Source organism: Chrysochloris asiatica, unplaced genomic scaffold (assembly GCF_000296735.1).
Source record: "Chrysochloris asiatica unplaced genomic scaffold, ChrAsi1.0 scaffold00081, whole genome shotgun sequence".
Classification (NCBI taxonomy): Eukaryota; Metazoa; Chordata; class Mammalia; order Afrosoricida; family Chrysochloridae; genus Chrysochloris; species Chrysochloris asiatica.
The window spans coordinates 9820571-9840563 of record NW_006408599.1 but is presented as its reverse complement, the minus strand read 5'-3'; positions in this window follow the sequence as shown (position 1 = coordinate 9840563).

Below are 19993 nucleotides of genomic sequence, written 5' to 3'. Positions count from 1 at the left end.
GAACATGTGCAGATATGGTTGTCTGCTTCTGTTTTTTGGGCATCTTCAGGGGTTATCTGTGGCCTTAATACTTAGATGGGTGTGTATTTTGGTGTTTTTTTATGCTTTCTGAATGCCTCCAGGTAAATGTGATCAGGTTCAATACCTGTTTTGAAGTATAATGTTTTATGTAATAGTATAATATCCATACAACTACAAGGAATACCAGTTAATACCATTATTATTCAAATTTATGCACCAACCACTAAAGCCAGTGACGATAAATTTGAAAAATTCTACCAACTGCTCCAGTCTGACATTGATCAAAGATATGATCAAGATGTATTTATAATTACTAGTAATTGGAATGTGAATGTTGGAAACAAAGAGAGAAGGATCAGTAGTTGGAAAATATGCCCTTTTTGATAGATATGATGCTGGAGATCACTTGATAGAATTTTGTAAAACCAATGACTTTTTCATTGCAAGTACCTGCTTTTAACAACATACAAAGGTGACTATATACACAGACCTCATCATATGGAATGCATAGAAATCAAATTTACTGTATCTGTGAGACGAGACAATTGAAAAGCTCAATTACATCATCCAAAACAAGGCCAAATGCTGCATGTGGAACAAATCATTAGTTGCTTATATGCAAGTTCAGACTGAGGTAAAGAAAATTGAAACAATTTCACGAGAGCCAAAATATGGCCTTGAACATGAATCTAGAGACCAGCTCAAGAACACCTGAATTTAGAGACCAACTCAAGAACAAATCTGATGCATTAGACACTAATGACTGAAGACCAGAAAGAAGAGCTGTGGGATGACATCAAAAACATCATACAGGAAGAAAGCAAAGGTCATTTGAAAGACAGGAAAAAAGAAAAGATCTAAATGGATGTCAGAAGAGACTCTGAAACTTGATCTCCAGAGTAGAGATGCTAAAATGAATGGAAAAAGCAAGGAAGCCAAAGAGCTGAACAAAAAATTCCAAAGGACATCTCTAGAAGACAAACTCAAGTAGTATAATGAAATGCACAAAGGCCTGGAGTTAGAAAACCAAAAGGGAAGAACACACTCAGCATTTGTCAAGCTGAAAGAACTGAAGAAATAAATGTCAAGCCTCGACCTGCAATAATGAAGGATTCCATGGTCAAATATTTAATGATGCAGAAAATATCAAAGGGAGATGGAAAGAATACACAAAGTACTCAAAAGAAAGAGTCAGTGTGCAATCATTTCAAGAGGTAGCATATGATAAAAAACCAATGATACTGAAGGAAGAAGTCCAAGCTTCACTGTAGACAATGTTGATAAACAAGATTCCAGGAACTGATGGAATACAAATAGAAGTATTTCAACAAACTGATGCAGCACTAGAGGCATTCACTCATCTATGCTAGGAAATTTGGAAGACAGCTACTTGGCTAACCAATTAGAAAAGATCCATATTTGTGCCCATTCCAAAGAGAGGTGACCCAACAGAATGCAGAATTCATCAAAAAATATCATTCATATCATATGAAAGAAAAATTTTGCTGAAAATAATTTTTAAATGGCTGCAATAGTATACCACTAGAGAATTGCCAAAAATGCAAGCCTGATTCAGAAGAGGACATTGAACTAGGAATATCATTGTTGATGTTAGATGGATCTTAGCTGAAAGCAGAGAACACCAGAAATATGATTACTTGTGCTTTATTGATTATGCAAAGGCTTTTGACTGCTCAACTATGGATATCATTGCAAATAATGGATACTCCAGAACACTTAATTGTACTCACAAGGAACCTACACATAGCTCAAGAGGCAGTTGTTCTACCAGAACAAGGGGATATCAAATGGATTAAAAGCGGGAACGCTGTGAACCAGGGATGTATACTTTTACCATACTTATTCAATCTGTACACTGAGCAAATAATCTGATACACTGGATTATATGAAGAGGAACATGACATCAGGATTGGAGGAAGACTCATTAACAACCTGTAATACGCAGATGATGCAACCTCACTTGCTGAAAGTAAAGAGGACTTAAAATACTTCCTGATCAAGATCAAAGACTACCATCTTCAGCATGGAATTGTACCTCTATGTAAAGAATGCAAAAATCCTCACAACTGCATCAATAAATAATTCAGTGATAATTGGAGAAAACATTAAAGTTGTCAAAGACTTTATTTTGCTTGGATCCATAATCAACATTCATGGAAATTAACAGTCAAGAAATCAAGAGACATACTGCTTTAGGCAAGTCTGTTGTACAAGACCTCCTTAAAGTGATCAAAAGCAGATACGAGCTTGAGAACTAAGGGTGTTTTACCCAAATCATTCTATTTTCAGTAGCCTCATATTCATGTGACAGTTGGATAATGAATCAGGAAGACCATAGAAGAATTAAGTTATGGTGTTGGATAAAAATATTGAAAGTACCATGAACTGCCAGAAGAACAAACAAATCTATGTTGAAAGAAATACAGTTCCTTAGAGGCCTGAATGGTGAAAATCTTCCTCTCATACTTTAGACATGTTATCAGCAGGGACCTGTCCCTGGAGAAAGTCATCATGCCTGGTAAAGTGGAGGATCGGTGAAAAAGATGAAGAGCACAGCAAGATGGATTGGCACAGTGGCAGCAGCAATGTGCTTAAGTATAATAACAATTGTGAGGCTGGCACAGGACTGGACAATGTGTGATTCTGTTGTGCATAGCATAACTAAAGGTTGGAAATGACTCGATTGCACCTAACAATAACATTGAGATCCATGTAGAGAAAAAGTATTTTTCTAAGACCCAACTGTTACATAGTGGCCAGACATTTGAAGGATAATTTAAAATTTCTGAAAATCTTGCTCTAATAACTAATGATAATAGTCTTATAATGTATAATCTGATAATAATAATAATAATAATGTAATTTCTCTAGTGCCTAGCATGTGTCAAAACACTTTACATCTGCCTGAGGTATTTATTATACCAATTTCACACTTAGGGAACTGTAGTAACAAATGATGAAATACTTGGTCCAATTATGAAAAGACAGACAGAAATCAAACACAAGTCTTCCTGTACCAAATGCTCTTATTCTCAATCAGTGCATTACCCATTCTGTGATGCTCTGTGATGAACTTCCCCTCTTGTCATTCTTGCAAAATTCATGTGATAAGAGGAGGAGGTGCAAGTCCCATAACATGGAGTAAGAATTGGGCACAGAGAGAAAGCAACAGAAAATTTTAAACCCAAATCCCCTCTCTCTCCATCTGCTGACTTTGCCATTTTTTACAAGAAGTCCCTTGTGGGAAAGACTCACTCAACTCCAAGTACTTTTCCAAGACATTCTTAGAGCTGAGGTTAGCATATCCAGTTTGGCAGTGCAAAGTGTGATTTTAATTAGGCCATTTCCCTCATGGGGCTGGGGGCTGTGTTGGCTGAACTTCATAAAAGAGTCTGTGGGTGGGCAGTGCGCATGGAGCATGGAGGTGAGTAACGTTCAGGACAAGCCTCCCTGAGGGGCCTGGCTGTCGTTTTGTGAAATTTCCCCTATTCCTTCCTCCTCTTAAAGTAATTGGAAATTGCTGTACCCAGGGAGAGATGTGGCCTCCCTTGGATAGGAAAGGGCTTTGGAGCTCTTGGATCAGAGCCAGCTAATATCCATGGCATTTGTTTTCCAGACACAAGGCCCTTATGTTAATCAGTTGCTCAGCTCAGTCAGGTGTCCACCTTCCTTGCTCCACAGAATCCCTTTGGGGCCAAGAGAGACTGAATATGCCACTGCCCAAATGAAAATCTCACGTTCCTCCCGTCTATTAAATAATGTGGTCCAAACCTTCTCTCCTGCAGTGTTTGCTGATTTAGGGCTTTTGACTTCTACACTGAAGAACTATACCAAGATATATTACCTGATGTCAACAATGTCTCTTCCACGCTGCATTGTGGGTGGAACTGGTCATTCAGGAGGGTAACCAAGAGCTTGCATCCCAGAAGATGGAGACCAAGCAGCATTTAGAAAGCTTGAGGCTTGAAGGAGAACCTAGAAGACACCTTTGCTAACTCTTTCCAGGTCTACTATCCTCTGAAAGTGGGCCATTCACCCTAGTTTCAGAAGTACCTGGGAGAACTTTCTGAAATGCAAATCCTGATTGCTTAGTTATAAATCACTGTCTTGCTTTGACACACTCTAATGGATCCCTGATATATTCCATTTAAAAACCTAACCACTACACTGAGCTTCCCTTATGCTATGGTCCCCACTTAGCTTCTCAGCTTTATTTGTTCTTTTTCAATACCTACTGTATTAGTCATCTAGTGCTGTGGTATCAGAAATACTGAAAGTGAGTACCTTTAACAAGCTCAAATTTATTTTCTCACAGTTTAGGAGGTGAAAAGTCTGAATTCAAGGCTGTAGCTTGAAGCTCTAGTAGTGTAGTAGTTATGAGTTGGACTGCCAACCTCAAGGTCAGCAGTTCAAAACTGCCAGCTGTTCCGCAGGAGAAAGATGAGGTTTTCTGCTCCCGTAAAGATTTAGAGCCTCAGAAACCCTAGTCAGGTCAGTATGAGTCGGAACTGACACCACCACCAGCTCTAAGGGAAGACTTTCTCTCTGTTGGCTCTGGAGGAGGGTCTCTGCTCCTTGGTGATCTTCATGTGCCATGGCATGGATTCTTGTTCAACTCAGTTGGCTCACTTGCTTGTTTAATCTTGTATCTCAAAAGAGATTGACTCAAGACACATCCTCTATCAATCCTGCCTCATGAACATAACAAAGAGCCCATTCCCAAATGAGTTTATTAACCACAGACACAGGAGTCCTGGTGTGGCTCTGTGGGTTAATGAACCAGACTGCAAAGTAGTTTGAATCACAAAGTCGGCAGTTCAAGCTCACCAGCTGCACCTTGGAAACCCTATACAGAGTCGCTATGGGTCAGAATCAACTTGAGAGCACTTAACAACAACAACGTAGAGATTAGGATTTGTAACGTATTTGGGGGAACACAATACAAGCCATAATACCCACTGCTCTGATAGCGTAGTGGTTACGAATCGGGCTGCGAACCTTCAGGTCAGCAGTTTGAAACTACCAGCCGTTCTGTGGGAGAAAGATGAGGCTTTCTGCTCCCATAAAGATTTACAGCCTGGGAAACCCTGTATAGGGTCGCTATGAGTTGGAACTGACTCCACATCATTACACATAACAACAATAGCAACAGTTACCAAACTAAATCATGCCCTTCAGATTTTTGCATATGGAGTTTCCTCTTTCTTCAACACACTTTGATGCATTTCTCACTCTCTTAATGAGTTTCTCTTCTCTTCCATCCCTATGTTTTGTCCTGTACTTGCTATGCTAAATTCTGCTCATCCTTCATATCTCATATCAGAACTGAAATTCTCTGAAAAACCTTCCCTAAATTCCTTTTCCATTCATTGAAATAACTGAAGGATCCTACTCCCTCCACCCAAATGATCTGTTTTGATACCTATTTTAGCACTTAACTTGCTATATTGTAATTGCCTATTTAATTCGCTCTTTCTCATTAAACTGTAACCTCTGTAAAACTAAATATCATATTTGTGTTGTAACATTATATGTATATTAGGTATATTATAGACACACAAATGCTATTTGTTGAATGAATGAATGAATGAGACCCCAGAGGGCATTCTGTTAAACCTTTGATGATCTTTGTCATCTTCTGGGGATTAAATATTTACCTTGGAAACTTGCAGAATCTATGGGATTGGTGCAGCTTTTCAACTATAATAGAGTTAAACAATGAAAACTGTTGGTAATAAACATTGGATTTTTAGTCATCCTGAGTCTTGATAGCATACAGTAAATATAAGTGGGGAGATGTTATGCTGGATCTGCTGTCTTATCTATACAGTGTTCAAAGAAATACACATAAGCATGTTAGCCTGGTTGGATTCATTTGTGTTCACAAATACACATACACAAAGGATATAAGATTGTGGGTAGACATGAGCCTAGGTATATTCAAGAAGTCATGAAAGAGGGACACAACTGCCCTTCTGTGTTTTTCCAAGAGGGAGGATTTTCTGGGCTAAGCCTAGAAAATGATTCAGCAAGGGTAAGAGCCAGGAGACAAAGGGAGACTTTGGCTAGAAGAAAGTGTTTATTTGTAGTTGAAGCAAGGCAATAAGAGGACTAGCTGAAAGAAAAAAAATTATTCCAAAGTAAATCTCACAAATATTGTCTTTCCACTCTGCACAGCATCCTCAACTTTATGGCGCATAGTCTCCAAAGGTCCTAGGTAAGATGAAAGTTGACTGATGGCCAGATCTTTATTAGTGCTGTCTATAGGACAACAGAACATGCCATATTGACTCGGAAGTGGTTACAGAACTGGGATTCAACTCGAAATTTATAACCATTATAGTGCTGACATTGTTGGCTTCCAAGTTCAAATGATCATGAAGACCTAGGCTATCTATCACATTTGTTTCTTTTCAGTTACATGGAATTTTTATCAAGGAAGGGAGTAGAAGTAACACATACCCCTGATGCCTTTGTATTCATTTCCTGGGACTGCTATAACTAAGTACCATTAGTTGGGTGACTTAAAACAACAGAAATTTATCTCATAGTTGTGGAAGCCATAAGTGTCAAACCAGGGTACTGATTTCTTCTTAGGACTCCGAGGGAAGACCTGTTTCAGACATCTTTACTAGCTTCTGGTGATAGCTGGCAATTCTTGGCATCATTTGCCCATGGCAGCATAATTCCTATCTCTGTCTCCAGCTTTACTCTGCCTCTGTCTCTTCTTATAAGTACACCAGGTTAACTTAACTAATTACATCTGCAAAAACTATGTTCAAATAAGGTCACTTTTCATAGCTACCAGGAGTTATGAGTTAAACATTTTTTTCTGGGGGTCACATTCCAAACTATAATAGTCTTCTCTTTGAGGTGCCCAGCATGCCCCTTGAATTGGCACAAGTTAACAATAGTTTCCCACAAATATAATAAGCATTGTTGTTGTTGTTGTTGTTATGTGCCGTGGAGTCAGTTCTGACTCATAGCAACCTGTATAGGGTTTCCGAGGCTGTAAATCTTTACGGGAGCAGAAAGCCACATCTTTCTCCCATGGATCAGCTGGGAGTTTCGAACTGCTGACCTTGTGGTTCACAGCCTGATTCGTAACCACTAAGCTATAGGTTCCTAATTAAAAAGTGGTCTCAGGTTTAAAACTTTGTGAAATAATACATATTATAGCCCATACTTAGAAATTCTCACGTCATATGAGGATATTTGAAGTCCTGGTAACTTCTATTAAAGAAGCCTATTTGATTTGTTGTTGTTGTTAGGTGCCATCGAGTTGGTTCCAATTCATGGTGACCTTATGCACAACAGAACAAAACCCTGCCCAGTTCTGTGCCATACTCAGAGTCATTGCTAAGCTTGAGCCCATTGCTACTGCCACTGTGCCAACCTATATCATTGGGTGTCTTTCTTTTTTACTCTGACCTTGCACTTTATCAAGCATAGCATCCTTTTCCAGGGATGGAACCTTCCTGATAATATGTCTAAGTATGAGGTACAAAGTCCCACCATCCTGGCTTCTAAGGAGCATTCTGGCTGCACTTCGTCCAACCCAGATTTGTTTGTTCTAGTTGTCCATGGTACTTCTAATATTCTTCTCCAACACCATAACTTAAATGCATCAATTCTTCTATGGTCTTCCTTATTCATTGTCCAATTTTCACATTCATATGAGAAAATACTATGGCTAGAGTCAGACACACTTTAGCCAAACTGACATCTTTGCTCTTGAACAGTAGATAGGCCTTGTGCAGCAGATTTGCCTAAAGCAATATGTCACTTGACTTCTTGACAGCTGCTTCCATGAATGTTGATTGTGGATGCAAGCAAATTGAAATCTTTGAAAAAATTGATCTTTTCTGCATTAATCATGATGTTATTTATTGGTCTAGTTGTGAGGCCTTTTATTTTCTTTACATTGAGGTATAACCCAAACTGAAGGTTGTGATCTTTGCTCTTGATCAGTAAATATTTTGTATTCTTCACTTTTAGCAAGTAAGGTTGTAATCATCTGTATATCATTTGTTGTTAATGAGTCTTCCTCCAATTCTGATGTCAAGTTCTTCTTCATATAATCCAAATTCTCAGATTATTTGCTCCACATACAGATTGAATATATATGATGAAGGAATACAACCATGGTGCACATCTTTCCTGATTTTAAACCATTCAGTATTACCTTGTTTTGTTTAAATAGTCATTTGAAACTCTTGTTCTGTGTACAGATTCAGCATGAGCACAATTATGTGTTCTATAATACTCACTCGACTCAATGTTGTCCACAGTTTGTCATAATCCACACAGTTGAAAGCCTTTGAAGAGTCAATAGAGCACTGGTTAATATCTTTCTAATAGTCTCTGCTTTTAGCCAAATTCCATCTGACATCAGCAAAGATATCCCTAATTCCACATTCTTTTCTGAATCTGGCTTGAATCTCTGGCATTTCCCTGTCAAAGTACTTTTGCAGCTGTTTTTGAATTACCTTAAGCAAAATTTTACATACATTTGATATTGATGATATTGTTTGATGATTTCCACATTCCAGTTTGTCACCTGTCTTTGTAATGTGCACAGATATGGATCTCTTCCAAAAAGTTGGCCAGGTAGGTATCTTCCAATTTCTTGGCATAGATGAGTGAGTGACTCTAGTGTTACATAATTTTGGTGAACGATTTCAATTTGTATTCCCTCAGATCCTGGAGCCTTGTTCTTTAGCAATGCTTTCAGTACATCCTGGATTTCTTCCTTCAATACCATTGGCTCTTGGTTATATGCTATTGTTTGAAATGGTTGAACAGCAAAGTTTTCTTTTTGATATAGTGACTCTGTGTATTCCTTCCATCTTTGTTTGATACTTCCTGAATTATTTAATATTTTGCCCTTTGTTGCTGTTGTTAAGTACCGCTGAGTCAGTTCTGACTCATGGTGCCCCTGTATAAGGTTTCCAAGGAACAGGCTGGTGGGTTTGAACTTCTAACCTTGTGGTTAGCAGTTCAATATTGATTCTACAGCCCCATGCTAAAACTCCATTTTGCCCATAAAAATCCTTCAGTATTGCAAGCAAACACTGGTTGTTGTTTTTTTCTTCTATTCTTTCAGCTTAAGAAATGCTGAGTTTGTTTTGTTGTTGTTGTTGTTGGTTTTCTAATTTCAGGTCTTTGCACAATTAATTATAATATTTGACTGTCTTCTTGAGCTTCCCTTTGACGTATTCTTTCAGCTCTTTTACCTCCTCATTTTCCCATTTGCTTTGGCATCTCTATGCTGGAAAGCAAGTTACAGAGTATCTTCTGACATCCATTTTGGTCTTCCTTTCTTTCTCGTCTTCTTAACGAACTTTTGCTTTCTTCCTGTATGATGTTCTTGATGTCATGACACAACAATACTCATCCTTGGTCATTAGCCTCTAATGTATCAAATCTGTTGTTGAGATCATCTCTGAATTCAAGTAGAACATATTCAAGCTCAAATTTCAGCTCTAGTGGACTTATTTCAATTTTTTTCAGCTTCAGCCTGAATTTGTAATTAATGGTTTGTTCCACAGTCTGCCCCTAACCTTGTTTTGACTGATGATATGGAGTTTTTCAACCCTCCCTTTGTACACATGTAGTCAATTTGATTTCTGTGTATTCCATCTGGTGAGGTCCATGTGTATGTTGTTGTTGTTAGGTGCCATTGAGTCGATACTGACTCATAGGGCCCTTACGCACAGCAGAACGAAACACTGCCCAACCTGGGCCAATCGTAATACTGTTGCCATGCTTGAGTCCATTGATGCTGCCACTTGGCCAATCCATCTCATTGGGGTGGAGGTGGGGGGCTTCCTCTTTTTCTCTGACCTTCCACCTTACCAAACATGATATCATTCTCCAGTGACTTGCCCTCTAAGGAGTACTCTGGCTTCACTTCTTCAAAACGGATCTATTGGTTCTTTTGGCAGCCCATGACACTTTCAATATTTTCCTCCAACACCATAACTCAAAGTCATCAATTCTTCTACGGTGTACCTTATTCACTGTCCAGTTTTTGCATGCATATGAGGTTATTGAAAATACCATGGCTTGGGTCAGGCACACCTTAGTCCTCAAGCTGGTATTTTTGCTCTTCAACACTTTAAATAAAGGTCTTGTGCAGCAGATTTGCCTAATGCAATATGTCATTTGATTTCTTGACTGCTGCTTCTGTAAGTGTTGATAGTTGATCCAAGAAGAATTAAGTCCCTGACAACTTCAATCTTTTCTCCATTGATAAGAATGTTGCTTATTGGTCCAGTGGTGAGGATTTTTGTTTTCTTTACATTGAGATATAATCCATACTGAAGACTGTACTCTTTGATCTTCATCAGTAAATGTTTTAAGTCCTCTTCACTTTCAGCAAGCAAGCTTGTATCATCTGCATATCGCAGGTTGTTAATAAGCCTTCCTCCAATCCTGATGCCATGTTTTTCTTCATATAACCCAGCTTCTTGGATTATTTGCTCAGCATACAAGTTGAATAAGTATGGTGAAAGAATACAACCTTGTCACACACCTTTCTTAATTTTAAAACATTCAGTGTTCCTATGTTCTGTTCAAACAACTGCTTCTTGGTCCAGGTACAGATACCTCATGAGCACAATTATGTGTTCTGGAATACTCTTACTTCACAATGTTGTCCATAGTTTGGCATGATCCACATAATCAAAAGCCTTTATGTAGTCAATAAAGCACAGGTAAACATCTTTCTGATATTCTCTGCTTTCATCAAGATCCATCGGACATCAGCAATGATATCCCTCATTCCAAGGCCTCTCCTGAATCCAGCTTGAATCTCTGGAAGTTCTCTGTCAATGTATGCTTGCAGCCATTTCTGTATTACCTTTAGTAAAACTTTACTCACATAGGCTATCAAAGAGATAGTCCGATGATTTCCTCATTCCAACGGTTCACCTCTTTTTTGAATAGGTGCAAATACAGATCACTTCCAATCAGTTGACCAGATAGTTGTCTTCTAAATCTCTTGGCAGAGATGAGTGAGTGCTTTCTGTGCCACCTCAATTTCTTTGAAATATTTCAATGTTTATTCCTTCAATTCCTGGTGCCTTGTTCTTTGCCAATTCCTTCAATGCACCTTGGACTTCCTCCTTCAGTATCATTGGCTCTGGATCATATGCTACCTCTTGAAATGGTTGAACATTAACCATTTCCTTTTGATACAGTGACTCTGTGTATTCTTTCCATCTTATCTTGATGCTTTCTTCATCATTCAATAACTTTCCCATAGAATCTTTCAATAATGAAAGTCGAAGCTTGCATTTTTTCTTCAACTCCCCCAGCTTGAGAAATGCTGTGTGTTCTTCCTTTTTGGTTTTCTGACTCCAGATCTTTGCACATTTTGTTGTAATATTGGCTTTATCTTCCCAAGTTGATCGTTTAAATTTTCTGTTCAGCTCTTGGACCTCTTCATTTCTTCCATTTGCTTTAGCATCTCTACGCTGGAGAGCAAGTTTCAGTGTCTCTTCTGACAACCATTTTGATCTTTTCCTCCTTTCTTGTCTTCTTAATAACTTTTTGCTTTCTTCATGTATGATGTTTTTGATGTCATCCCACAGCTCTTCTAGTCTTCTGTCTTTAGTGTTTAATGTATCAAATCCGTTCTTCAGCTGATCTCTAAATTCAGATGGGATATATTCAAGGTCATATTTTGGCTCTCGTGGACTTGTTTTCATTTTCTTCAGATTCAGTTTGAATTTGAATATGAGTAATTGATGGTCTGTTCCACAGTCTGCCCCTGGTCTTGTTTTCACTGATAATATGGAGCTTTTCCATCGTTTCTTTCCACAGATATAGTCAATTTGATTTCTATGTATTCCATCTGGTGAGGTTCATGTATATAGTCGTCTCTTATGCTGTCTAAAGAAGGTATTTGAAATGAACAAATCATTGATTTTGCCGAATTCTATCATGCAATCTCCAGCATCATTTCTTCACCAAGGCCACATTTTCCAACTACTAATCCTTCCTCTTTGCTCCCAACCTTTGCATTCCAATCACCAATAATGATCAATATATCTTGATTGCATGTTTTATCAATTTCAGATTGAAGAAGTTGATAGAATTCTTCTATTTCATCATCACTGGTTTTAGTGGTTGGTGCATATATTTGAATATAAGTGGTATTGACTGGGCTTTCCTGTAGGTGCATGGATATTATCCTATCACAGATAGCATTGTACCTCATGACTGATCTGGGTATGTTCTTTTTGACAATGAATGCAACACCACTTCTCTTCAATTTGTCATTTCTGGCATAGTAAACCGGATGATTATCAGATTCAAAATGGCCAATACCAGTCCATTTCAGCACACTAATGCCTAGGATATCGATGTTTATGCTTTCCATTTCACTTTTTGACAATTTCCAATTTTCCCAGATTCATACTTTCTACATTCCATGTTCTGATTTTTAATGGATGTTGACATCTGTTTCTCTTCATTTTGAGTTGTGCTCCATCAGCAAATGAAGGTCCCCTGGGTCTTTTTCCCATGTGCTTTACTCTGTTTTCATCATCACAGTCAACTCTACTTTGAGTAGGCAGCTCTTCCTCAGTCACATTTTGAGTGCCTTCCAACCTGAGGGACTCATTTTCCTGCACTATATCTGACAGTGTTTCTCTGCTATTCATAAAGTTTTCAGTGACTAAATATTCAGAAGTAGTTTGTCACTCCTTCTTCCTAGTCTGTTTTCATCTGGAAGCTCATCTGAAACCTGTCCACCATGCGTGACACTGCTTGTATTTAAAATACCGGTGGCATAGCTTTCATAATCACAGCAACTCACAAGACACCACAGTATGACAAACTGACAGATGAGTGGTGGTTCATGTGTATATTCATCTTTTATGTTGTTTTAAAATGGTATTTGCAATGAATAACTCATTGATCTTGCAAAATTTTATCATGCAATCTCCACCATTGTTTCTATCATGAAGGTTATTTTTTCAACTACTAGCTCTGGTAGCGTAGTGGTTACGAATCGGGCTGCGAACCTTAAGGTCAGTAGGTCGAAACTACCAGCTGTTCCACAGGAGAAAGATGAGGCTTTCTGCCTCCATAAAGATTTATAGCCTTGGAAACCCTGTGCAGGATCACTATGAGTCGGAACTGACTCCACGGTACTTAACAACAACAACAACAATTCTTCCTCGGTGTTTCTAACCTTTATGTTCCAATTGCCAGTAATTATCAATATACCCTGATTGCATGCTTAATCAATTTCAGACTGAAGAAATTAGTATATTTCTCCAACTTCATCATCACTGGCTTTTGTGGTTGGTGCATAAATTTGAATTATAGTGGCATTAACTGGTCTTCTTTGTAGGCATATGGATATTATGCAATCATAGACAGCATTATACTTTGAGATAGATCTTGAAGTGCTCTTTTTGTTGATGAAAGTGGTGTCATTCCTCTTCATTTTTTCAATCCCCTTATAGTAAACCATTTGATTGACATGTCCAAATTGGCCAATACCTGTCCATTTCAAATCACTAATGTCTAGGATATCCATCTTTCTGTGTTCCATTTCATTTTCCAAACTTCCAATTTTCTTGGATTCATGCTTTGTACATTCCATGTTTGAAAATTAATGAATGTTTGCAGTTATTTCTCCTCATTTTGTTTTTATCACATCAGCAAGTGAAGGTCCTGAAAGCTTTACTCCATTTGCATCATTATGTCACGGCCAACTCTACTTTGAGGAGGCAGCACTTCCCCTGTTGTATTCTGAGTTACTTCCAACCTGATGTGCTCACCTTCTGGCAGTATATCTGACAATATTCTGGTGCTATTCATATTGTTTCAATATTCTAGTATAATATTCAATATTCAGGCATTCCACTACTATTATAAAGTCTATCTTATTCTGGAAGCTCAGCTGAAACCTGTCCAATATGGGTAACCCTGCTAGTATAAAATAATAATGGCATAGCTTCAAGCATCATCTTATCACACAAGCCACCAAAGTACAACAAACTGACAAACAAGTGGCTTATTGGATACTCCCATACTTATTCGGGCTGCGAACCTTAAGGCCAGCAGTTCGAAACTACCAGCCGCTCCGCGGGAGAAAGATGAGGCGTTCTGCTCCCGTAAAGATTTACAGCCTCGGAAACCCTGTACAGGATCGCTATGGGTCGGATCCGACTCGATGGCACTTAACAACAACAACAACATACTTATTAGCCCATGGAAACTCTGCTTTCAAAATTATAAAATTAATATTCTAAAACCTTTAGAGAACTTCAACTATCTTTTTAAGAACTATAAATTATATGTACCCAACTGTCTTTACTCAGAATTCTGTCTATTAAACATCAGTGATTATTCCATCTGGCCTGTTCAATTTTCATGTTAGCTGCAGAGTCTTTTATTATGAGGGGGGTGTTAGAAAGTTCAAGGAAACATTTCAGTATCTTTTATTTTTAATTTTTTTTTAATTGGATGAAGTTGTACAGAGCACATAATCAGTTTTACATTCAACAATTCATATACATTTTTTATCTTACTGATTGCAATCTTCTAAATGTAACATCACTTACCCTACTTCCTCTCTGTGTTTCCTGTTTCATCCTTCCCTCTCTCCTACCCTTCTGAACTTTGTCTTTGTTCAAATGCTGCCCTTTACTTGACTTTTTTTCATTTCATTTTTCATGAACTTTTTAAAGACCCCTTGCATTATAAATATCTGTGACTTTTTTAGAGGGGGCATTGTTTTGCTATTAGGGATAAAAAATAATTTTTTCTATAGAAATTTAGAAAACTAAATTTTACAAACATTTATAAAATTTCCACTGAGTACAAGATGTTGAGTGTGACCCTGGAATACAGTCATAAGAACAATAATGATACAGTCAACATTAATGTCTACATTTTCCTGAGTCCCTAAATATGGATCAGAAACTATGATGGATACTCTTAAAATTGTTTTTCATTTAATACTTCCAACATGCCTATAAAAATAGTTTTCATTGTACCCTTATTTTACAGATGGAGAAACTAAAGGCCAGAAAGTTTAAGTCACTTGTCATATAATTGTTGTTGTTGTTGTTAAGTGCCGTCAAGTCGGTTCCGACCCATAGCGACCCTGTACAGAGTTTCCGAGGGTGTAAATCCTTACGGGAGTAGAAAGCCTCATCTTTCTCCCATGGAGCGGCTGGTAGTTTCGAACCGCTGACCTTAAGGTTTGCAGCCCGATTCGTAACCACTAGGCTAACAGAGCTCCTTTGTCATATAATTAGTATAGTATAATATTAGTATAGTATAGTATACATAATTTGTGTTCTTAACTGTCCAATAACTACTCATCTAGATCACAAAAGTGAAGGGGTTTACACAACCTGGATCTGATTTTGATTGCTTCTGGGGAAATGGTGCTTATTATAGCCTATGCTCATAATTAGGGAGTACGCTGTGTTCATATAAGCAGAACATACAAGGGTGGAAAGCACCAAATGCAATGCAGGCTTAGGGCACAGCATCCATGGATGTACATTCACTGATAACATTCAAGTGATAAGTCTTTTAAAGTCTGAGAACAAGCATGCTCCAAAGAAGTGAACTTGAATTTCTCAAATTAGGAGTTGATTTTAGAGGAATAGGTCACATGACACATCCAATTATCTGAAATGCATATTGTTGTTGTTGCTAAGCGCCATTCAGTTGATTTGATCCCATAGTGACCCTATGTGGGATTTCCAAGGAGTGACTGGTGGGTTTGAATGACCAATATTGTGGTTTACAGTCCAGTGATTATCTTACAGATAATCAGAGCCACAATATAACTCAACACATAATAATTCAACATTTTTAAGTACAGGAAAATAAACAATGATACTTAGATAACTTGAGGTTCTGAAATGGATAAAAGATATTTTCCTGGGTGCAGAAAACTCCATATGGAGTGTGAGGAAGTTTGCTTCTTTCTGATTAATAGAAGAGATTTGTAAAAACATTTCATAAGCTTTCTGAAGAGCAGCTGGTAGGTCTGCATTCAAATCAGCAGTCCTGTCTTGAATGTCAACTGTGTGGTCCTTGGGGACAGAATCAATAAGACTCCTATAATCCACATCACACCATATATGAAGCAGTCAGAATAACTGTTCTAAAATATGAAAGTGGTCATGTCATCTCCTTCCCAGAAACCTCAATGACTTCCTATTATACTCAATGTCATGAAGCCCTAGGTGATCTATGGGGCCCTACATCATCTAGCCTTATGTAACTTCCCCAGTTATGTTTAACAGACACCTCCTCACAAGCATCGTAACTTCTCAGTTCACTTGAACACCTTACATAGCCTCAAGACAGCATGGATTTTCTTGAGTTTGCACATGCCACTCATTTGCTTTTATTTTCTGCCATTCTTTCTCTTCTCTGGTTGACTACTTACTATAATTCAATTTATTCTTATAATTATGATTTTTTTTCATTAATTCAACAAGTTATTTTAGGAAACACTTTGTCAGAACTGCAGTGTACTATTCAATATACATGAAACCCTCAAATGTGCTTCAGTCCTCTCCTTCTCTGTTGTTGTTGTTAAGTGCCGTCGAGTTGGTTCCAACCCATAGCCATCCTGTATATGGTTTCTGAGGAGTAGCTGGTGAGCTTGAACCACTGACCTTGCAATTCAAATGGCTTTGTAGTCTGGTGCATTAACCCACAGCGCCACACCAGGACTCCTTCCTTGTCTAGTTGTGGGGTGGGGGATAAATAAAATGAATTATTTGAAGCTGTTTGAAAATGAACTTGACTTTCAAACCACTGAAAATGTTCAAGAAAATGCTAAGGGATAGAGGCCATTACTGGTACATTTGTCAACATTGTATGCTCAGACTCTGAATCAGGATGGAGGTCATTGTAGTGGGATATAAGAAATGAAAGGAAAATAATCTTCATGTTGGAAGAGAATACTGAAAGTGCCATGGACTGCCAAAAGAACCTATAGATCTGTTTTGGAAGAAGTGCAGCCAGAGTGCTCCTTGGAGGCCAGGATGGCTAAGCTTTGTCTCTCATACTTTGGATATATTGTCCGGAGGGAACAGTCGCTGGAGAAGGATGTCATGCTGGGTAAATGGCAGGTCAGAGAAAAAGAGGAAGACCCACAATGAGATGGATCTGCCAAGTGGCATCATTGATGACATCATTGATGGCATCGAGTATGGTGGTGGTAGTGAGGTTGGCCAGGATGCTGTGCATGGGGTCACTATGAGTCAGTTCTGACTCGATGGCACCTGACAACAAATAACAACAATGTTCATGGAAAGCTAGCAAGATATACAGGGTAAGTTTTTCACCATAGCAAGGTTTTCAACTCTTCTCTGAGGAATGAAATGGCATTTTGAGGTTTTAACAAATGAATGACAAGTTCAATATGTGATTTTATTTTGCTCTTCTTTCATTTGTCCCAATGGCTATCCAAAGGCTTTCAGTTATATGTATGTTGTATTGCTTTTGTCTGTCTCTATTAGATATAATTTTTGTAATTATTTTTTAAACTGTTTTTCATGTTTTAATTCAGTTGCCTTAAGACTGTCATATGTGTCTTCCATAGTAGTGTTATTTCAGTCTTCAGAGATCAAAATTTTCATTTTAATTTTAATGCAAGTTTCTGCGATGGCTTTATTTACCACTTTTATTTCATTCTTGACCTTTCTGTCTGGGTTCACTTATTTTATTTTTTATTCTTAGTTCATAAACACTTTTATTTATATTTTATAAATTCATAAAAATATTTGATAACAAATATAATTTTATTTGTGGTGATAGCATTTAGAATATTCTTTCATTTCCTTCTTTTTGCAATGGCTTTTACCCCTTTATTCTTGTAGGTATTTGTCTAGATGCTATGCTAACTCCTGTTATATTACAATCATCACTGAACAAAGTTAGTTTGTTTTCATAGAAATTTAATGGAGGTGAAGAGAGAAATTTCCCACTCATTGCTTTACAGGAATACTCCTTCTTCTTGAGTAGTATGTGTATGTGTGTGTGTAGGAGATGTGAAAATGAGAAAGAAAATCATAATATTTGTTTCCTTTTCTTGTTTCCCCTGTTGACTAGGTAAATGGGACTAGAATTACTTTTGCTTTGCCTTCAGAAAAAATCTCAAATGTAGTTATGTGTTTTCAAAAGATCATTCTAGCTTGCATTCAGGAGAAGAGCTTGAAGGTATGCAAAATAGGAGAAGAACCTATAAATAGGGTAGTAGAAAAGTGTATATGAAAGATGATGATTGTTGGTATTAGAGATTGAGCAAGGGAATGTAAGGAAAATTAACAAGCTTTGATGACTGGCACAAGCTCTGTCCCCAGTAGCTTATAATCTTTTCAAAGACTGTAATTAGGTTTATTTATGTATCAATTCTCTAGCACTCAGGGCAGACACCAAATAGGTACTAATAAATGTTCATTGAACTCAAGGGGAAATGTATATTTTAATTAATTAAAATATTATCCTGAATTAAATATTTTCCATTTCTCCTTAGAAGAGTCTTGGGTCACGATAAAGGGGATTTGCATTAGACCTTTTTCAAGGGGAATTACAATGAAACATTAATTACAATGAAATATTATATGTATTTCATTTGTTTGTCTGTTTGTTTTCCCAGAAGCTCTGAGAGGCTTTGAAAGTAATCTATAAGGGTAAGTACCTTTCTCTGAACACCTGTTTCCTCATTTACAAAACCAAGATAATGAGAACATTTGTGTGATAAATTTTTATTAGAATTAAGTGAATAAACTTGTAATGTGCCTGATCTAGTCCAGGTACTCCTACAGGGACCTCAGACTTGCTCTTTTTTCCTCCATTCAGTAAAGAGATTCTCAGGCTCCCTTAGTCCTCCCATTATAAATTTTGCTTCTCTTTATTATAATCCCATTTACAGTTCAATTTACTATGCTCTTGATTATGCCAGTTTATTCTCATATCTACCAGTACATGGACATATTGGGTCTTTAAAATATTTTTAATAAATGAAATCATTGCTTTCAATGTTTTACTGAAGCTGGCAAAAGAACTATTGACATTCCTGCAGTCCAGTCATCCTTTTATGAAAACCAGAATTTTTATAAACCAAATTGTTCTTTTAAGTCAACTCAATGCTTAGAACCAAAACATCAACATAGAATTTCACCCATTGTTTACGAGCAGTTGCAGGTCACTTCCATTATATTTGAGAATACAAATAATTTTCTCTATTCTCTATCTTAAGGAGCTCTGGTAGCGTAGTGGTTACGAATCGGGCTGGGAAACGCAAGGTCAGCAGTTGGAAACTACCAGCTGTTCCGCGGGAGAAAGATGAGGCTTTCTGCTCCCGCAAAGATTTACAGCCTCGGAAACCCTGTACAGGGTCGCTATGAGTCATAACCGACCCCATGGCACATAACAACAACAATTCTCTATCTTATAAAACTAAAAGTTAAATTTGGAATATCATAGCCTTTGACACTTAGATTGAGCAGTCACATTAGAAACAGGAATAATACCAATATGTCTATATTTGGAAGAGCACACTTCTCAGACATTTCTATGAGCAAGAGTCCCAAGCTGTCATGTTTGGTGAGTCATAAATAGCTTCAATATCAACCAGTTTTAGAAGAAAGGGAGAAAATGGCTTTAATTCATGAAAAAATATATTCCAGCACAGGAGGGACACATTTTTGAAACAGATAATAGGATCGTAAAAAGACACACAGACTCTATAAATGTATAAATTAAAGCAAGAATGCATTATCAGGAGGGAACAAACAAGATGGCGGATCGGGTGGATGTATAGCAGAGAGCTCCGCCAACAACAACACAGAATACCCGACCAAGCAGCCTCAGGGGATGGTCCCAGAACTCTGAACCACATATAAAGGAATACTTGGAGGGTTGGAGGGCTCACAGCTGAGGGAATTTGTGG